At 36.8% G+C, this 13,949-nt stretch overlaps 1 long non-coding RNA gene across 1 annotated transcript; it reads left to right on the forward strand.

The window, feature by feature from the left end:
- Positions 1–7,002: 7,002 nt before the first annotated feature.
- Positions 7,003–8,383, forward strand: LOC119155963. The gene is made up of 3 exons (XR_005106924.1): positions 7,003–7,134; positions 8,035–8,122; positions 8,256–8,383. It is a non-coding gene; the product is annotated as an uncharacterized LOC119155963 (long non-coding RNA).
- The last annotated feature ends 5,566 nt before the right edge of the window (positions 8,384–13,949 follow it).

Raw genomic sequence — 13,949 nt, forward strand, 5'->3', positions numbered from 1 at the left:
CCAGGCTGCAGCAGTTGCATCATCCTGTAGCTTGGCTGGGTTGGGTGGTGTTGGTTGGTTGGTTTGTTTCTGTGTTGTTTTTCCTTAGCTGCTGTTTCTTTTCTTAAAGCAAAAGTAATATTTGCCCATCTTTGGGGTTGCGTTTTATCACTGCCCAGTAACTGGGTTCTAGGACCCTTTGCTTTCAACCCATCATTGTCTCTTCAAGGCTTTTACTGTTACCCTGTGCTTAACTTGCATCCCAACAAGAAATGTTTCATACCAAGGTCCAGTTTACACAGGAAATTCTCAGAACAAGTTGGTAACAAGCCTAACTGGCCAGGACTGGTACTTGGTGCAGTTAACATAAGGCAACGTTAGCTAAAGCTTCTGGGTTATCATTGGCAGTGGTAATACTATTTTTACTGGGCACAAAAATGCTTATGCAGTTATGCTACATTAAGGATGCTTCTGTTTGGGTTTAAAACAAGTTAATATTAATGTTTGCTTAGTGTACATTTTCTTTTGTGGCCAGCTTTGGCTGTACTTTTCATACATCTGTCAAGATAAATGAAGAGGTGTGGGGGCAATGTTTGGGAGCAGGTTTATAAAGTGGAAATTGGCTAAATAGATCTGCATCTGTCTCCCAACAGCGTAAGTGCTGTTAATGAGCTGTTGCGACAGCAGGTGTGACAATCTGTAAAATGTACATGCATAAATAATTATTTTTGTTACTTCTAGAATGAAGAGATACTTTCTAGTCTGGAAAATCGACGTTAGAAGAAGCAAGATGAACGAGACCAAGTCAGTTTGAATGTAAGTTTTTCATGGGAAAAGAATTAAAGAATATTTAATCTCCTGCTGTACACTTTATCAATTTGTATCTTATTTTCCTTAAATACTTCACAAATTGACAAAGACCATTATACAAATGCCAGATTACCTATTGATAACAGCATGGAAGACTTACTCTAATAAAATTTTTATGTTACTTTTATCTTGCTGTGAAGGAGCCTGGAATTTTAATCTGGAGAAATCTGAGCTTTAATTTGATGTTTGTTTAGTACCAAGCACAGTGGGATTCCGCTTTATGACTAGGGATTTTTGCTATAAATGGAATGAAAATAAGAATTAATACACTGTTGTTTTGTTAAATGAGAATGGTTTCACCAAGTCCAGGCTGAATATGGGCTGAATGAGAAGATGGAATTCAGTCTGTATGTTGAGGTGAGTAAACAAAATCCCATCACAGTTCATCTATTCTCCATAAGGCCATCGTTTATTGACATGTAAATAATATTCATATGGTGTAGGTTTGATGATGAAAAAGACATTAACTCTTCAGAAGAGATTTTTTTCACCCCCTTTTATGGAAAAACGTTTTTAATTAGCTCTCGTGTATGGAAGAGATTTCTTTCTGGGTTTTCAAATAATCTAAATTATTAGTGTTGTGCTGAGAGCATATGGATTAGATCTTTCATTTGTACCTAGGGGTAAGGAACTGGGAAAAGTTGATGGCCTTTTGCTTCCATTTGAACAGTCAAGTGGAAAAGGCTTAAACTGTCAGATAGTCCTTTGTCTGTCTAATTTTAAAGTTACTGAAATAAGAAAGGTGTTCAAGTAAACAGGGTTTTTAAATGCATAAAATCTGAAAACTGTCATTTATAGAATGTGTCATTAAAAATAATATATGATGAGTCAGGTTCTGAAAAAAAAATCATGTTTTCTCTTTGCCTGGCATTAGTCAGAGACACTTTCATTAATTCATACATTAATGCCTAACAGATACATAGCACTTTCCCTAAAAGCAGATTTTTTGTAGGTGGCAAGTTTATCAAAATTCAGTTAGGGCACTTTAAATGACCTGACTGTAGAATATTTTTGGTATGTTATGTCAAAATCAGATTTGTGTTTTGAAATGCTTTTGTCCTAAAATCATACGACCTTAAACTGTAACCCTCTTATAAACTAGGTAGTAGTTCTGATGGTCTCCACACTTAAGCTTTTGAACAAATCTGTGGGGGAACTGTTCCTCTAAATAAAGATGGTGAAAGGGAGTGTAGTCCCTACAGAGTCCATAAATTCATTTTGTGGAGGTTTTGGGTTTGGTCTTATTTCTCGGTATGTTGCTGCTCACATAAAGTTATTGGACCTTCATATAGGTAGGTTAAGGCAGGACACTTTTTCAAAAGGAAATCACAGAAGGACTTTTAATGCTATGTTGACTACACAGCCTGTTTATGCAGCTGTTTTTTCCTAAAATTATTTAGATCTCTCTATGTTAAGAAAAGCAATTGAAATGTTGTTTTGTTGGATTTGTTCAAATTCTTTGTATTTCTTAAACATCATGTTGGAGCAAAGCTCTTTGACGTTTATTCATGCAATAAATACATTTGGTTATGCTATTCCTTATTTTAAAGTTACTAAAAAGAACACTCCAAACAGACAGTGAAATGCAAACACATTTGAACTGCACATTGACGGTTTGCTGTCTTTCCTGTCTTCTACACAAAGGCATGCCCATCGCTTCTCACAAATCACAAGAACACAAGAAACCTCGGAGTGTTATGTTTTGATTTCGAGACCATATAATGGCTCTGTTGTCAAAAACAAGAGGTTGTGGTCTTAGCACACTTATACATTTATTCTGCCCGTTATAGCACTCCTTTTTGTTGTGTATTCCCCCACATAACTTGAACATAAGATTTTGTTATCAGGAGCATCTGCTGAAGAGACACCCTCCCTTCTAATATCCCAGTGCTATCAGCCAAAGGCATAAAACTCAGCACCACTACTCATCACCTTACAAGTACTTAGTGTGACGTATTTTAATGGTGTTATTATGGAGGAGATGTCTGTTAGATAAAACTAACTGGAATCACTTTAGTTGTCCTAAACTCTCAGGTTTTGGATTCCTCATGGTTTCAGTTGTTTATGCATTGAACAATTGGTTATGTTAATCCAGAAAAACTGTCTAAGATTTAGATAAATTATTTTCAAAAGGTAGAGAGAGTTTAAAGGAATCTTATGTAAAATAAAAAGAAAACAAATATTCTAGAAGAATTAGCAGCTCTCTGGACTTGCTAGAGTAGAACATAAGATTATGTCTCAAGGAAAAAATGCTGTATCTAGTTGTTCAAGGATTTTCACAAGTATTAAAAACCGGTCATCACCTTTTTTAAAAAAATGAAAGCTTTAGACAGCAAATGATATCAGGAATGTCAGAACCAAAGCAACACTGGTCTCCCAGCCATCTCCCTTGATGCCCTTTAGATTCAACGTCCATAAATGTTCTACAGCCTGACTGACCTGAAGGGTAGCTCAACAAGGACCCATTCAGCAGCTAATGATAAAAGCCACCAGGACATCATTTGGTATCTGAGTGCTCACTTGCTACTGACTGCGGTTCTTGCAAACGTGGTGAGTGGTCTAAGCCTTGCTAGTTCCATTGTTATTACTAGATGTTCTTATTTGTAGTAACTGCTCCAGTACTTTCCTATGACATCCGTAATTTGTCGCTGTTCCCTTGTAGTATCACAATCAACCACTTTCTGCTTGGCCTGAGGACTTACTAATGAGCATCAGCGATATTTTTTTTTTACGGTATCAGTGCTAAGCTCTCTTGTGCTCTTATCTAAAATTATTTGTAGCCTGGTAACACAGTGTTGGTGTTAATCCTTTTAGGGCATGAGGGCAACTCCCCAGCTAGCAAGAACTATGTCAGTAACAAAAACTAGATCCTGACCCTGTTCTTCTTCCTTGCCAGCCAAGAGGCACTGATCTAGAAGGAGTGTAATTCAGATGAATAAATGCAAGAAAGCTGTCTTCAGAGCAGTTCTGCATACTTGCAAGGCTAGTATAATAACACCTGCTCTGGAAGTATGCGTTGTGGATAGTCTTTAACTAATGGATGTTACTTTCACTTCTAGTTAAGGATAACTAGATCATCCGTTAATGGGAACTTAACCAGACATTGCCATGTTACTATGACAACCCCCTTTCTTCAGAAAGAGAGGACAGCTACTTTCAGATTTCAGAAAGAGCATGCCCAGATAAGAGGAAAGGTCCTACAAGTAAAAATAAAAACTCAAATAAGAGTTCTTTAGTAAGAGAAAGTGCTAATAAGAAAAAAACAGTACAAATAGAAATATCAAATTGTTTTATATGATTTTATCAATCGGGATTCTTCTAAGTTTTCCCTTTTAAAATTTTCATAATATTTGAAGGTGAAATTAAGATTTGTTACCACAGAGAAGGTTAACTTCTGTCAATTTTTTTTTTTTTTTCCTGCATGCAAAAAACCAAAATCTGGCATTTCGGTCAATGAAGTTGTTCAGACCTTTCTGACACCATTTTTCTGGAATGTCAGCAAAGATGAAAATAAAACTAACAGAAATCAGCTGCTATTTTCTTAAGAATTATGTTTAAGTTCTGCATGACTTAATGTTGACTTGTTAACTGGATTAGCTATAGAAATTTTACAAGCTTGATCAATTTAAATCTGTTTTCAGCTATCGTATGAAACAATTTTGGAAGTTGCTCTTCCAAATAAAAAGTTAATCTAATAAATTAACCTGTTGTGTCACATAAGATTTATTGCAATTTTATTATTTATTGGAATGAAATCAATAGTTCATCTTCAGAAAGCTGCTGGTACCTGACTCATGTGGCATTGTACATTTCTAGGCATGGATGCAGGCATTGCAGGTACCTAGACATCTGGACAGCTGCTTCTTGCAGAAAATGGATCTAGAAATGTTTCTGCTTTCTGGGGGGGAGTGCTACGAATGGCTGTAAGGGTTCATCTTGTTTCCTTGCTGGATCTCAGACTTGAGAGCCTGTTTTAATTATGCCCCCTAATAATTTAATTATCAGCCTCCCCAAAGTCTGCTGTGCTTTTTGGACCCTAAAATTCCAAGATCTGTAGACATGATCCAGGTAATCCTGTTCTGCTCCATCAGGTCACCTTTGCCAAAACTTGTATAAAAATTTTCAAAGAAAAGGGTTTTGACTGTATTATTTCTACCACAGGGGAATTTCCGAGTGTCAGCTGAGGTTAGGAACATAAATCCTTTGCTTGCCACAGCCATCTTGTCTGGTGTAAATGACTGGAATGAGAATAAGAAACTCCCCTTGTTCAATCATTTGAAAACGTCAGCACTAGGCAGTACTTTTCAGCTTACTGCTGTGTTCAAGGAGATCTCTAGAAAAGGTACAAAATTCTGAGCTAATAGCTTATGCAGCAGAAAGAAAACTTTGAAGTGTCTGACCATGAGAAATATATACATCTCCCATAACTTTTCTTGATGATGAACTTTTTTTATGTTGCTAGTAATGGGACCTCAAGCCTGGACATTAGAGCTATGTTTTACAATTACCGATTTTTGTGCTGTTTTTTTTTAAAGTGTGACACATCTTTTTGAAAGTCAAATTTTTAAACAATTGCATATGGAGAAAAGAACAGTGCTTTCATCAAAATTAAAAATCAAATTACTGTTAAAGATTACAATTAAATCTTTATTTGCATCTTGCTCCTTTGCAGAATGTTTATTTGACCATACAGTTGTGCATGTATGATGACTTGATGTAAATATGCTAGAGCTTACTTGAGCCATATGGGAAGAGGAAGCACTGTCTAACTAAAATTAATAACTTGTTTGCAAAGAGTAATACAATTTGATTTGTTATGGTTTTTTTCCTATTAAAATATAGATTCTATTTACAGGCCTATGTTAGCAGTCCTAGTTATACTAGATAACCTTTTCCACCTCCAACAGTTATTCATCTTTGCCTTTTGACAGCTGTAGCCCATGAGATGAGGGAAAATACTTCTGGCAAAAATGCTAAAATAAGACATTCAGAAAAGTTTGACTTTGCAGCCTGTTCTTCTAAATAATATTTGCATATTGTGAATTGTACACAGGATGGTTAACAGCAACATGGTTAATGGGGACAGAGCACAACCTTTCTGTCTTCAGGTCCTGGCACATGTGTCCATTCTAACCACAGGTGCCTTTGTACTGTTTGAGAAAAGAGTTTTCTCAAGTCTCTGCAGTGTGCAGCTGGTGAGCTCTGGCAGTTCCTGCAAATATATTGGAGAGAAGACTTGCTCCAGACTTGCACTACCCGGCAGCAAAGTGGATAACAGAGCTCTTAGACGAAGCCAACAATGCCTTGGTCCTTCCTTTTGTGCTCACAGCCATCCAGTGGGAGGTTGTGTGCTGGTATGTTCTGGCTTTGGAAATAGTATCCCTTCTCCAGAAGAGGATGAGTTTAGGTCTTCTTGGACGCACAAAGCTGGCTGTCTTGTAAACTGTGCAACATATTTCACAGGCTACCTACTGTAACTCTGTGCCAAGAGGCTGGATGGCAGATATCGGATTTCTGTGAAAATTACTGATTTTTCCTTTCCTGTGCTTTCCCCTCACTTTGGTTAGTAATTGCAGCAAAGGAAAGGTCAACGTCACCTGAGAATGACTCAGGCAATGAAATGCACTGGGTTTATTCTTTTGATTTCTTAAGTTCAGACTCACAAGTTATCAAAAGCTTTTTGTCAGATCTGAATTTAATGTCATGACATTTTAAGGTCATACCATTGACCTCCAGAGACAGCTCTCCTAACTTTCTTTTCAAACTCCCTTTCAGGCTGTGATTGATGCTGATTACAGCCTCTTGTGTCTTGGAGGTAACAGCTGCATACCTGGCAAGTCTGGCTGGCTCTCCCAGGGTTCTTGAAAAACTGCAGACCGTTCTTGTCCTTTCTAAGGGACTGAGTTTTTTCAGTGACAAAACAAATCAAATGATCCTGTTTAAGTAATTGCAAGCCGCTTACCCTGAACTATTTCCTGCTGTTGGTGTCCTCACACTCAGATGTCTGCAATACCTTTTGTTTCTGGCACCTCTGCCATCACAACCCTCTTAGCATGAGAAACTTCAAGGAGAAAGCAAAATGAAAGCCACCATGTTTTGGCTTCTTCTGCCTTAGTTAATTCTCACCTTTCTCTTTCCCTGCCTCAAGGTGTGATTATTGCCATTATCTTCTGTGCCTCATAAATGCAGTGGTTTCTCCAAGAGACCTTGTCACTCTACAGTACTGGAGAGACCCTCTCAATTTATGCATTGCCATGTCTTCCCAGCCCTCTCTTGCTCATCCAGGTCAGTGTTGATTGATCCCTTGGTCTTTAAATTGGGTGCCACACAGGCAGCTTGAGAACCCAGGACACACGGGAAATAGAGGAGAGGACCCTTAATGTCCAGTACCCTTAATATTATTAATGTCTCTTCCCCAGCTCAGAACACTGAGAAGTCAACCGATGAGTCATGACTGCTGTCATACTGCTATAGCTTAAATGAAGAAGGATTGCTCTCGGCTTAAAGCTGTTGGTTTGTTGGGTGATGTTTCAATTTTAGACTCTCAATAGCCTGCTTCACCAGCAGCACGGAGCACATTGACAAACAGCCTGAGCTCATTTCAGATCATTAGCAGAAAATAAGGGAGGATGTTTCTTGGGATATTTTTTTCAAAAACAATTGTATTTTCAGGGACGGCTCCTTCCATGAGATATGCTAACATAGAGAGGAAGACTCAGCATTATAACTTAATAATTTATGTCTGTAATATTATAGCTAATAATCTTGGGTCCTAACAAGTCTCATGCATAAATGGAAGTGTTTACTGACAGTAGAAAGCAATTCACTAGATATAATGAGCTGGGTAGAGTGAAATAACTTCTTTTGATATTGTTCTACCAAATCTAAGTCCATGCTTTAGATCTTGATTCCTCTCATATGAGACCCCAGCTTGGGCTGGAAGAACTTATATTGTCCTTGAGCTTGGACTGTGTTTAGTTAGCAAAAACCTCTCCCTACTAGTACTCTAGTAAGATTGTAATATCCTCTTTTCTTCTCCGTTCCAGTTTTCTTCAGCCACATTAGGATTTGCATGGATGTTTCCTTTCACCAAATATCTTATTGTGAAGTAGTTCTTTATGTCCTTTTTTAATTCTCCTAGTAAGGTGTTAATTATTACAGCTTTTTTTTTTCCTTTTCCTCCAGACTTCACAATTTCAGGGTGGAGAAATCATTGCACAATGTGAAGATCAAGAGGAGTTTGTAATTTTACATCCAAGGTGAAATCTTTCAGGTGCTGCCCCAAATCTTTTAATTGCTAAAGATCCAAGCTATGTTTGTAAAAGAGCTGTTATTAATACAGACAAAAGTCTGTTTTATGTACTACTACTTATATCATGATCTATTTCCAAATAATCACCCCACAGAGTTGAAGCTGTATCAGCATTCTTGCCCAAGAATCGTCCTTTCCTGAGTATATTCAGAGGAACCATTTGGATTTCTGCTCCCCTCAAGTAATAAGTATGTTTTACAGAGTTAAGACTGACTGTATTGGCCGAAAAGGTGTCAAGGTTTGTGTTTGTATGAAGAGCTTCAAGATCTTCCTGTAGTCTAGTGTGCCTTTATGGCATTTGGTATCACCTAAATATAGATTAAATATATGTAATATAATAAATAATAATATGTAGAGTATTACTCAGAGTAGGGAAAGTTATTGTCAATAGCTGGAGTTCTTAAAGATACAGTCTTACACTTCATCCCTCCTTCCCTTCTGTTTTGCAGGTCAGTTTTTCTCTTAACCTCTGTGCTCAGAGTAACTTAATATCTAGAAGTTAAGGTAACTCCGAGCTGTATCAAACATGTCAAGGTGGCGGAAAGGGCTTGGATGTGCCCTTATATTAATACCAGGACAAAAAGCCTTTTGGATCCAAATGCTGCCTGTGTTCCACCATCCTTCAAAATCAGAGCACCCAAAAGGAGTACGTAGGTAAACTCAGGGTATTGATAAAAAGAGGTTTCATGTTTTAAATATCCTGTATTTTATACCTTGCCTGTATGTTTAATTTGCAAGCTCTCTCATAGTGCTCCACCACTGAGTACTGCCATTTAGCTGAGCACCCTAGGTCAGGCTGACGCCATCGTGACTGCAAGAAGCAAGCAAGCAACAGACCCTGCTTATAGTCATCATAGCTGCCCGTAAGTAATTATGGAAAAAATGTCAGTCATTTAATGAAATAAATTGACTTGAGTTTAGCTCATTTCTGCTGCTTTTCCTCCTCTGTCCACAATGATGTAGCCAAAATCTGTAATTGTACATGCTTAAGAAGTTTTGCTGAGATAAAATTGGAAACACCAGGCATCTCACAAATATCTCAAGACCAGCTTCTTTGGCTTTATGTATACTTATTAGAAACTTACTCCACAGATAGATGCACGTTGTGGAAGTTTTTGTTTTTCTTAGAGTTGGAAGAAATTTAACAGAAACTGATGGTTGAATATGAAACTAATAACCCATTACAAGGAGCAGATAACTATATTCATATTCTTGGGCACTACGTTTGAGCTACTACTGTAATCTACAACTCTTCTTTTCAGGCATGTTGGAAACCTCTACTTATAGAAAATACTTTTGAGACAAAAAGATCTTCTTAAAATTATAGGTAGATGTGCTTCTACCTGAAGAACAAATCCTACAATCTTCTAAGGCCCCTTCCACCTACTGCAGTTTTTGAGAATGGTTATGTCCTTTCTGTCAGTGATGACAGTGTTAAAATTACTGATTTGCAGACCTACAATAGACTTGATTTAGCAGTTCAATAGCTCTCTTTTTGTCCTTTTTTGCAGCTTTATTCAAACATCGAGTCCAAAATTAAGAAAATTTATAATAAAGTTTGCTATAAAATTTACTACCAGTAAAAATAATAGTTAGAAGGAAACATGTATTTCAGCAAATATGTTAATAGACTTTGGCTCCAATAGTAAGCTTCTATAGACAATAGTAAAGCAAAACTGAAAAAGTCTGATTGTGACTGTAATACCACATACACTAAATTTAAAGCTTGAATTCTCTTGTCAAGCAGGAAATCCAGCAGGAGGGTTTCATTTGCTTTTTTAAAAGCTTTTTCTGACAAGTGTATTTTTAAATTAAAGTCCTTAAACCTTTAAAATGCACGTTTTTTTCTTTTCACAGAGACAAATACGACATCTTTATTTTATGATGTTTCTCATCTCTCTTAGGACTTGACATTCAATTTAAAACAGCATTAGAAAAAAGTGTTTTTTCTGTAGAAGCAGCGTTCTAAAGGCATGCTTTTCTCTAGAAGTAGCTTTATAAAAGCATGTTTTTCTGTACCTTCTTTTAGCTATCAAATAAGTGATTGGTAGAATAGAAATTTTTAGTAAGGGGGAATTATCTGTATCCTACTTGTAATACCCAAAAGACTGATGTCTTATAGACAGATTCTGCTGCTTGTGAGCTTTTAGTGTCTATCACATATATTTGTGATATGGGGGGGTGTGTATTCAAATATTTACACAGTGTATGTGTATATACAAATATAAAATTTACCATTGAGAGTTAGAATGATGTTTGAAGTGGGATTTCTTTCTCAAGCCAGTACTTTTACTGTTAGTAGATATGCAATCATTTTTGCAGTAAGAATGTAAGCTTTTCTTGTTTTAAACTAAAATTTATTATTTTAAAAGTAAAAGGCAGACAAGACACTAAGGTGGTAAGAGACACCAAGATTCTAGTCTTGGGTAAAATTAGTGATGTAATGGGATTTTCAGGTTTTTGTACTTCTGTACTTTCTCTGCAACGTGTCATTTTACTCTGACAAATACATGCATCTGGTTTTTTTTAATTTAATAATCTCTTTTGCTGCTACATTTTTACACTTGCAGACTCTGTGTTCACATTGCTAGGTTGAGCATAACTATCACCAAAGCCGCAAAGATGAAATGTAGAAGCAGTCATCCCAGAAGTAGCACGAGACAACATGGTCACTCAAGGACATATATCTGTCTTGCAGTTCTCGTCATGCTTTTTCTTTACTGTGTAATAATGCAGCAATTTTATTGTTTACTCTCTATAAAAAGCAATCTAATGTGCCCTAAGGGACAGTTAACGTTGTAGCAAAGGGGTAGCATGATTAAAGCTAGATCCCTGCCAATTTCTTCTTCCAATTGCTAGTTTAAACTAAGGAGTAAATATTAATGCAGTGACTTTGAGTAACTGGTGTCTAATTACTTACTGGTGTTTGTTCATGGTCTTTTTGGAATCTTTGACAACAATAAGCATTTACTTCAAAGGAAGCAAGATTAAGCTTAACTATATTCATGTATTTATACAGAGTATAAATGTATTTGAAGATATAATGAAAAATACACAGTCTTTTTCATTAACAGAATCAAAATAATAAGGATGGGAACCCTTCATTATTAAAAGTCTATTAAAAGTTCCAAGAATAGTTACACAGAAGCTTAAAAGTTTGTTTCAAAGAAGTCTGGAAAAGGATGAAACTTACTGTATAAACACAAAAAATGCAGCCATTTCTGTGCATTAGAAGGGTATTGTGAAGAATATCTGATGGTGGTGTTGGAAAAATTAAAGAAATAGTAAACAAGTAATTTCCTTCTAACCGTGGTGATCAGGAGCTGCCTTGCATTTTTAAGATGGGTCTCCATGATGTGATTCTTTAGGAAAGTTCCTGCTGTTGCAGTGAACTCTTATCAGTGAAGGATAAAAATAATTCATTAAGCTTATATTAGTGCCATTAAAATAGGTGAAGTTTAGTTACTGCATTGACTATTTTAACAGCATGTTTTTATGGCATGTGTTGTCCAAGCACCCTTCAGATTAACACCAGGCTGGCATTTGGAATACTGGCTTATGAAGTCCCTTTCCTATCTTTCAAGAGAAACCTCTGGTTTTCTACTGTTTTGTTCCAAATTTCCCAAGATACCAAATAGCTGCATAACTGAGCTTTACCTCCCCCATATTTTGTAGAGTTTTCTCAAAGATACACAGGCTGCTGCAACCTGCTGAGCCTGCAAACTGAAATATTAAATGAAGTCAGCTAACTGACTGTTCAGAGCTGCTTTCAATTTAAGAATGTAAAGACCTACATTTTGTACTTTATTCAGGAAGAAATCAGACTTTGATGTATTTCTGTTCCATTCTAGTTTTGCTGACAGTATACAATGATTTTATGTGGACACAGACAAGACTTGTGCTGCTTGGAATTAATTAGCCTTCCATGCCAATCTATAGGTGGAGGTATGTGTAACAGTTGCTATTAAACTGGGAGGGGTTTCGTCATAACAATATCTGCTCTCTACTCTGCAGTGAAATCATCTAAGAAAATATATCCTTCTAATTATGGCGTTAACTGCCCTTATCTCAAGGATCCTTACTGCCCACTGTTCCGACCTTAGCAACACAGGGATACTTCTTGAGCTGGAGATGGATCCATAACATCACAGCAAACAGCTAAAGATGTAGCTATCTTCCAGGAACTTGTCTGATTTCTTTGAGAAGACAGTTGTACTTTCTGTTTTCACAGCATCCTGTGGGCAAAGTAAATGAGCTCTGTAATCTAATTAACAGTTGTGTAAGAAATGTACTTTTTTGGGGTAGTTTTAACCATGGTATCCAGTGTTGCAGAATGGCTGTGTGATCACGGCCATGACTCCCTTGAAGATCTTTGTGAAACAAAGTTAGCGTAAGTTAGCTGAAGCAGGCCTTGCAGCTATGCTGAGGCATGCTGATAAGGAAGCTGAGAAAAACACACTGACCTTGTGCCTAATGTTGTAAATAACTTTGAGGAATTCGCGTAGACAAGAGAGAAAAAAAAAAACGTAGCTAGCTAACCGCAGAAACCGCAAGTAGGAGGACGTATGAAAATGTAACCCTTTAGAGCTTAACCAATCAGCAGATGACTAGTAGGCATAATTAACTGGAACTGTATATAAGACATAATCGCGCCGTAATATATCGAAGCTTGCTTTATCACTCATATTGAGTTTGCCCGCTTGACTTCCCTCGCCGTCAACAATCCAGTAATTTCGGTTGAGTCGATCTAGTTTTCATTCAAGATTCACCTTCTAGATATTCTTGATTTTTGAAAACTGTAAAATGTGCTGGCAGATAGCAAAGGTGAAGCCCAGATATGGCTGAAGAACATTCTGTAACACCCTAAGCCACACACACAGGCTGAAGAACTCTGTTGCTCCTGGACCTCTGCTTGTATTTTCCCACTTTACAGAAGTTTGAAGATCAGATTCTGTATCTGGGAAAATGATCCTGTTTTAATATTTTAATATTTAATATTTTAATATTTAATAATTAATATTTTAATATTTAATGATCCTAATTAATATCGTAACCCATGGGTTACATGTATCATACATACAGGACAAATACTTGAAAGATAAAAAGTTATTGACCAGAAAGTTATTTGAGACAGTGATACCTTTGCACATTCTGTAGTTTGTTCCACCCCATCTGGTTTTCCATGACAGTTGATACAACCTGGGATGCTCCAGTTGGGGAAAGAAAAAACAAGCCAAAACCACAACAGATGATAGGCATGATCCTTTACAATCTTAGGAAAACACATAGAAAATCAGAACACACATAAACCGTGCAGGCACTAGTGGGACCAAAACCAAATGAAAGCCAACCAGAAAAAAACTCAGCCTCACACAGGTGCCTGTGCACCTATAGTGGAGTGCTAGCAGGGTAATTACAGTTTTTTCCCAACCTGAAAATGTGGAACAGTTATTCATAAAGCAGTATAAATCTAGAACCATAATTTTCATATTTCATGCATTTTGAATTCCAGTAGAGTACTGCAAAATTACTTACCCTCTTACTCTTAATAGTGGTTTAATATTTCACGCTCCTTTTGGCTTCTAGTAAGCAAGCGCTAATGAAAATGCTAGCCAACTAGTGTATACATTTATAAAACCATGCAAAATGTATTGAAAAGTTGTAATGCATGTTAGTTTATTGCAGTGAAATAGTTGAAGATGATAATAATCTGCTTAAATTGTTGACTTTTTTTTTCCGTTTCATTCATTTCAGGGAGAAAAAAATAATAATTCTGGAAATGGGTCCT

Source organism: Falco rusticolus, chromosome 12 (assembly GCF_015220075.1).
Source record: "Falco rusticolus isolate bFalRus1 chromosome 12, bFalRus1.pri, whole genome shotgun sequence".
Taxonomy (NCBI): domain Eukaryota; kingdom Metazoa; phylum Chordata; class Aves; order Falconiformes; family Falconidae; genus Falco; species Falco rusticolus.